We start from the raw sequence: 7683 nt of genomic DNA, 5'->3' as shown, positions 1-7683 counted from the left end.
TAATGTTTTTTTCCCCAGAAATGACAACGGTAAGGATGGTCGACGACGGCAAGTCATACCGATAATTTTATTTATTTATAATTATTGGCATAATGGTACAATAATAATGACATTTGGTTTCGGGTAAAATAATAGTAGTTTCGGGTAATAGTTATCGACGAAGACAATCTAATTGTCGTCGTCGATAACAAGAAATTGTTTATCATCGACGACGATCGATGACGGAACGCAAATTAGCTATATAAGCCTATAACACATTAACACAGTACCTAACACAATTACACACTAGCACACAATACATATAAAATTATATTATTTTATTTTTCGTAAATTTATATTTTATAATACTGTATTTTGTAGTTGTAATGAACACGAAAATAATCAAAAACCCAATATATTTTATAAATTACACAAACCTATTTTAGGGATTTTGGGGGGGGGGCGTACGACCCCTTCGCCCCTCCCCTTGGATACGCGCCTGTGTGTGTGTGTTGTAATATCATAATGCACCTAGGTACCTAAATACCTAATGATAATATTAACTTGCGAACCAAATTTAATTTACTGCTGCATTTTATTCATAGTAATATTTTATTTTATCTATAAATAGGTAGGTTTTAAATATACTTAATACTTAATGAAATAAAGTTATGAGAAAGAAATTAAAACAATAGCCGAGGGAGCCGAGAATCCCTTGCTGCAGTGTTAGTCGTTGTTCCCCATCGTGTCTCCGAGATCTGGCGGTAAATGGTTCGTAAGCGCAACTTGTGGGGGGGGGGGTGCTTGGATACCAGACTTTAATTTTGCACCCCCAGTTCAAAAACACAAAAAATTGAAAAATCATATGAAAAAAGTTTTTCTTTGTTTTACGTAAGGTTTTTTTTATTTGACGCTTTTAGCAGAAATACAAATTGTTTGTGATGATTATATACAATGTTACATAGTATATCAAATATTTTGTATGTAACATCGACAATTATATCGTATTGAATTCATGATATCAGGAAAGTTTAGAAAGTAATTTAAATTACTTTAAAAAAATATCAAGTGCTACATATATTATGCGGATTCACAATCTCCATCAAATTAGTACACATATGTAGATTTGTCAGTGAACTAAGGTACCAATCTAAAACTGAAATACACCAATATACCGCAGTATTTAAGTTTGTTAATTTTTTCCGGGGCGTATACGCCATATAACTATAGTTGGGATAATATACAGCTAGTAATATATAAAGTCAAAAAACATTTATGATACCTACTATATAGTACTCCATATAATTATATAGACATATATAACTCAAATATTTAACATTTATAAAAATACACAGTAAATCTAACTACCCAAAAATTTAGGAAAGATAGGTTCCCATTAGTCATTGGACACATCATCCTAACAAAAGGGCGATACTAAAAGGTTTCTGGAACAGAAAGCTGAGACCCTATAAAGTTAACTTTGGACTACAGGCCACAGGGGCATCAACTTCACCGTTAGTTATTATTATCATTATAATAGACAGCTCAAATACAACTATATAATATGGTACAATATACTGAGATATATACTATTATATAGTATATACCGTGTGTCCGTGAAAACAGGGTATACTGAATATAATTAATTCATCCATGTTACTCAGTGGTCAGTACTCTATAAGTATTTTTGAATTCACGAGACATGAACGAACTATACTATTGGATCATAAATCTTAAAATATATCATAAATTCTAAAATATGTATAGAGTACCGAGTAATGTAGGAAACTGAGTTATAGAGTGTACCCAGTTTTCGCGGACACATAGTATCATAATGGCGAATACGTATCAGTCAACGGACTTATTTGCAGAAAAATTGAGCAGACAGAAATCCCATGAGACGTTTATAGAACAATTATAATTTAAAACGTGTATATAGTCATATGGACATAGGTATAGTAGAGGGTGTAGAAGTGAAAAAAAAAATAGTATGTAATATGTTTAACGATTTACTAAGCTGCATAGGTAAATGATATAATATGTATAGGAAATGATAAAGTCAGAGGCCATCGAGGATGTGCGTGTATCGATAGGTAGGTAGGTAGGTATACATTAAATATGTAAAATAAACCCACGAGTTATTGAAAACGTAACCTATATAATAAATTATTTGGATTATACGGTTATGCATAACGTTTACTTTTTACGTGCATATTATAATATATAATATATGTTTCATGTTTGTATCGGTGGAGGCATATATTTAAGTGTGTTACGATCGAATATTTTATAACATAGTGGCCTATTGGCTATTATATACACACGCGAGCTGATTCTATCCGTTAAAATAGGATAGAACACGGACAAGAAATAGGGAAAATCGTTTAGATTAAAAATAATCGTGTAGTCGCACTCACAGGAAAGGTATATGTTTCGTATTTATGCAGTATGCGTAGATTCGATATCGACGAAAGAATAAAATTGACGATCCACCGTGGCTGGTGTTAATCAATATAATATCGTTTTGCTGGAATTAGGTGTGGCCGTGCGGATTACATGTTACATAATAATATAATTTAATAAACTAAAAACATATATAACATCGTTGCCGGCTATACTCTGCAAGTACTCAACTATCATTGCTAGGGTACTATAGATACAGGTATGCTACGCCGCCATTTTGCGACTAATAATTTTATGTGAATATGAATTTCTCCCCCTTTATTTTATTATTTTATCATTGATAAATGAGTCGCAAAATGGTGGCATAGCATAGTATACCTATGATATGTAGAGCCTTATCATTGCCAACTGCTAAGTGCATGCCGAGACTGGTGTTACGTGTCCGATGTTATATGCAAATACGATGCCAATGCAGGTTCGATTTGTGATGAATATATTCGCGTTTGTTTTAGATACCTACCTACAAATTTGAAGTGTCATCGACGTCCATCCGGCCAGTGGCGTGTTGAACTCATTTTTGGTGAGGAGCATAAATATATACAAGGTACTGAACGTCTCCTCTTCACCTATTGCTCTCGTGGGTGTCGTTTTATAATACCAACTAATAAATTTGAAGGAGCAATTGCTCCAAAATAATACCTTCGACACGCCACTGGGATCATGCAAACGGTTTAAAAACGATTTAATGGTTTCAAAACCATTAATCAAAACGTGATTTATTTACATACTTATCTGTATAAATTATTGGAACTAGAAAGGAACGAACAATTTTGTTATTTTTCCTTGAAAAAAAGAACTAGTTCATTTTCTCGTTCTTTTTTTATAAAAAGGAATTCGTTCATTGTGCCGTTCCTTAAAAAAGAAATCGTTCCAGGAATCCGTTCCTTTTGGAACTCGTTCCTTCCAAACACTGCACGTAATATATATAACTGAAATAGAAAACCAGAATAAGTACATTGCTGATCACAAAGATTTCTGTAAAAGTACGTCATACGTTTTATTAATAGATCGTATAGGTACTAGTTTTGCTTGTAGGATGTTAGCAAACTTGCTACTGTATTTATAATTGAAAATATGTTGAGAATTGATTGCAAATAAAATAAAATTGTTATTATTAACGCGCTCGTAATTTTAATGCTGCGGGCCGACGAGAAAGATAAACATATACTAGATGGCTAGTAACAAACGTCGTTACTGGGATATTTTCTCGGAGATTGGTTTCTGTGTTGGAAGATTTGAATTTAGTTCATTACCAATTCTCGATTTAATCCTAACGTACACGCACATAGGTACTATCTTTGTTCAAAAAATAAATTATGGCAACAAATTATCATAACATCGACCGCGCCGCGGTAAACATAATATTACTGGAAATGCTAGAAGAAATTATGGTCAGCAAAATGGAAGGATCCTACGCCGACGAAACCGACGAATGTCTCGTGCGATTAGCCGCTCCTCTTTTATCTGCCATTGATACTGTCATCACTAAGTAAGTGGTGACGTTCAGACCCCGGAGTCGGAGCCTGAAGGGCGAAATCCGACTCTTGGAGGCGCAGATAGAGAAGAGTTGGCCGAAGACATGGAGACGCCTGTCTCTTCGCACGGTGATGGAGTACCGAGCGGCGACGCGCTTCCGTCTGCAGTAGATTCGGAGCTTGCTCCGCTCTCAGACGCAGCACCGCTCGGCAACGGTGACACGGTACGAGAAGACAATAATTCTAAACTTTCGGAAACGGAAGTAGAAGAGAATTCCATTTTATGTCTAGAAGACGAGTCGGATGAAAAAATCGAGCCGGCCAGGGGAGAGGCTGTAGTTAATAATTTTGGCGAGCTTGTCGGTTGGTTAGACCCGGCGACGGAAGCACCCGCAATCTGCGATCCGCCTCGTACGAGGTGAAGGAGCGTTAAACGCTTTTTCCGCGGGCTGTGCTGCTTCTGCCGATGATGAGACGTCCGAAGCTTGCCCCCTGGGCGAAGACGACGGACAGGATGACGGCGACGGAATGGAGGGGAGGATGCGAGAAAGAGCACGGATGGTGCGCGGTGGTAAGTCACCCATGCACGTTCTCCGACCTGCACCCGCGGTGCGACGGGTTCGCTGGCGTAGCGTACTTGGTCGTCGATGACGCGCGAGACCCTCCGGTGGCTCGGCGAGCACCCAACCGCAATTACGGTCACGTGGAGCGACGGCGACGGTACAACGATTAGTAGACGTACCGGCACGGGCAACGATTTCGCCCCGACGGTACACCGACGATGACGACGGCGATGGCGACTCGGTACGACGGCAGCGGCGGAGACCTCGACACGGGGTGAGTAGTACGGAGATTTGCATACTAGGAACACGGGGACGACTCAGCGGCGCTGGACTCGCAGAAACTTAATCGTTTCAGGGTCTGGCGGCGCGCAGCGGCCGAAGCGACAACGCCAGGGCGAAAATTACCGAGAGTCGAGGATCGCTGTGATGCGATCCGCTGGCTTCCGCCTTTTCGCTCCGTAGTAATCCCACAATGACCGCTTCGCTCGTTCCCACCGGTTCCGCAGCACAAAATCTCACTTCGCTCGCTTCACGTCTTGGTCTTCGCCGTCCGTCGGTCGAGTCGTCACGCCGTCGACCGTCGATGCGCACGACATCGCGCACTAGCTGCCGTCCGTTGCCATCAACTGTGGTCGCTCCCTGTGGCCGTCTCGGTCGGGCCTCGCCGGCTGAGTAAGGTCGTCAAGCGTCCGAGCAAACGCGCCAGCGACACTCGTCAACCCGCGGGACAGGTTGGAGAACGTGCAGAGGTTAGACTCTGGTCACCCTTTTATCATAATAAACAAATTTTTATGTGAAACAAAAAAATATTGTTTCTTTTTTTTCGTTTTTTCGAGTGTATAATCAATTGTTACAGATTTAACGACTAAAAAATCGTTAAAATATATATTTAAATAAAAAAACTTGTTAGTCGATTATATAGAGTATAATGACCGTAGACCTGCAGTATAAACGCTATACAGATATTATAATATGTTCCAAGAAATATTTAAGCCATCAAACACTAAAGGTGACGAATGACTGCGGAATAAAATATAAATCTTAAAAAAACGCATTACACCGGCGGATACGACATGGACGGTTATATATACACCATACAAGAATTGTAAATAATATGTATTGAGTAGAACGTGTGAAGTGAACGTTAATATAGTCAAATGGTTTATATAAAATAATATTTAAAAAAATTCAAAATTTTATTTTACATAGGTAAAGTAATAATATAATATAATAGCTGCATGTCGAAAAATAATATTTGAACCATTAAACCCCCATGTTTACATGCATGTACTGATACCATATTTTCTACATAATTATTGACTTGAGTTGCAATAACCTAATTCGAACATAACTTGATACCTATATTTTGTTCTAGGAAATCACTTTTTGACGGTATGTGAGTTTTGACTGTTGTACAATAATATTATACTAAGCGTACTGAGTAGTGAGTATAATATATAAGTTCTATGGATTTATCGTAGTAAACAATATATTTTATAATACCTATCTATGGTAATTGTCATTATCCGGCTGTCTCATGGTACCACGTGTGCAGATTTTCGATGGTTTTTGTCTTTTGTGTTCAAATAATTTTTTTCAAACAAAACATTTTCAAAATGTATTGAAAATTATAATATCATGTTTAGAAAGTGCGAATATAAACAGTTCAAGTTTATACGGTTAACCATTTTTGAATTACAATAAAAAACCAACAAATATTTCTCAAAAACTGGTTTCGCATAAATATTCTGATTTTTTGTATAAGATTCTTAGCGGAGCGATGAATGTGTCGGTACATGGTGTTACGACGATGTGGTTTTTTTTTTTAATAATATACAAATATTATGCAATTTAGTTTTCGATTCCGAAATTTAAGTAGATTAGTGATGATCAAAACAAGACCAAGACCAAGACTTTAAAAATCTTGGTCTTGGTCTTGGTCTTGCGCAAGACTCTTGCAAGACTCTTGCCATTTTCACAAAATATATAAAAAAAAAACCAAATACCTGTTATAGCTGTGTGTAGGTTTTTTGCCACGATCTCTAAGATGAAACTTAGTCCAATATATTACATAGTATATTCATAAATCAAACATTAACATAAAACAAGTCAAACAATTTAATTTTTATTATACTCGTTTAAAACTTTGCATTTTAAATTATGCTTATATTATTTGACTTGTATATGAATCAATTTACCAGCATAATTAACTTTCTAAGTTTCTATTGCGTTTATAATAAATATCAATAGGTACTAATTGCTAATTATTAGTTATTGACCAATATAATGTTTATAAAAATCAAATTGTTGTTTTTTAATATTTTTATTTTCTTCTTTTTTTTTATTTCACACAATTTACAAAAACCAGAAATTTCATTTTTTAAACATATTATTTCATAATAATCACTAAAATTATATTTAAAACGTTGGTTGTTATCTTCTTATTCATTCACACTCTCGCTTCGGTCCACTACATCTTCAATGTCACTCATTTTAAAGGTACAGTAACAACAACTATAACAAGGTGTATTACTAACAGACAACAAGTTGACTTCTATAGGTACTGTATAAGACACTAGTTTAAGAACACAATGTCCAGTACAGAAAAATCACACAAGCTACGAACGAAAATAAAAACGCACTTCCTATTAAAATGATACCTACCGTAGTCTGTAATGACTTTCAGAAATTATTAGTATATTCTATTCAAATTAAAGGTGTGTTATGGACATACATTATTCTATTAGCAAGACAACTGCTTTCGACGTTTTTGTCGATTTTGGGAAAATAAAATAATTTTTCAGTAATTGTTAATTAGTATGAAACAACTATGTTATTTTGTAATATTAATTCTCATTTAATTTTTAATTTTTTTTTCAATAATTCGCCATTTCCTCGAATAGGTAGAGGAAAAGTGTACAAAGTGGCCATAGCGGGTAAAGTGGTCATATCTTATTATTCTGTCGTAAATAAATAAACAGTTGGTTTTATCACATGGATTGTTTCATTGTTATCATATTTATCAACTGATAAACGACTATTGATGATAGAATTTACAGTTTCCGTTTAAAAAAAAAAATTAATTTTTGGATGCTGTTGATGTAAGATAAGTGCTCTGAATAAATAATTATATTTTATAAACATAGTAATTAATATACTCAAATTATTTTTTTTCAAAATCTACATAAGTTTTTATATATATT

This window comes from Acyrthosiphon pisum, chromosome A1, assembly GCF_005508785.2.
Source record: "Acyrthosiphon pisum isolate AL4f chromosome A1, pea_aphid_22Mar2018_4r6ur, whole genome shotgun sequence".
NCBI lineage: Eukaryota > Metazoa > Arthropoda > Insecta > Hemiptera > Aphididae > Acyrthosiphon > Acyrthosiphon pisum.
Note: the sequence above shows the minus strand (reverse complement) of the source record.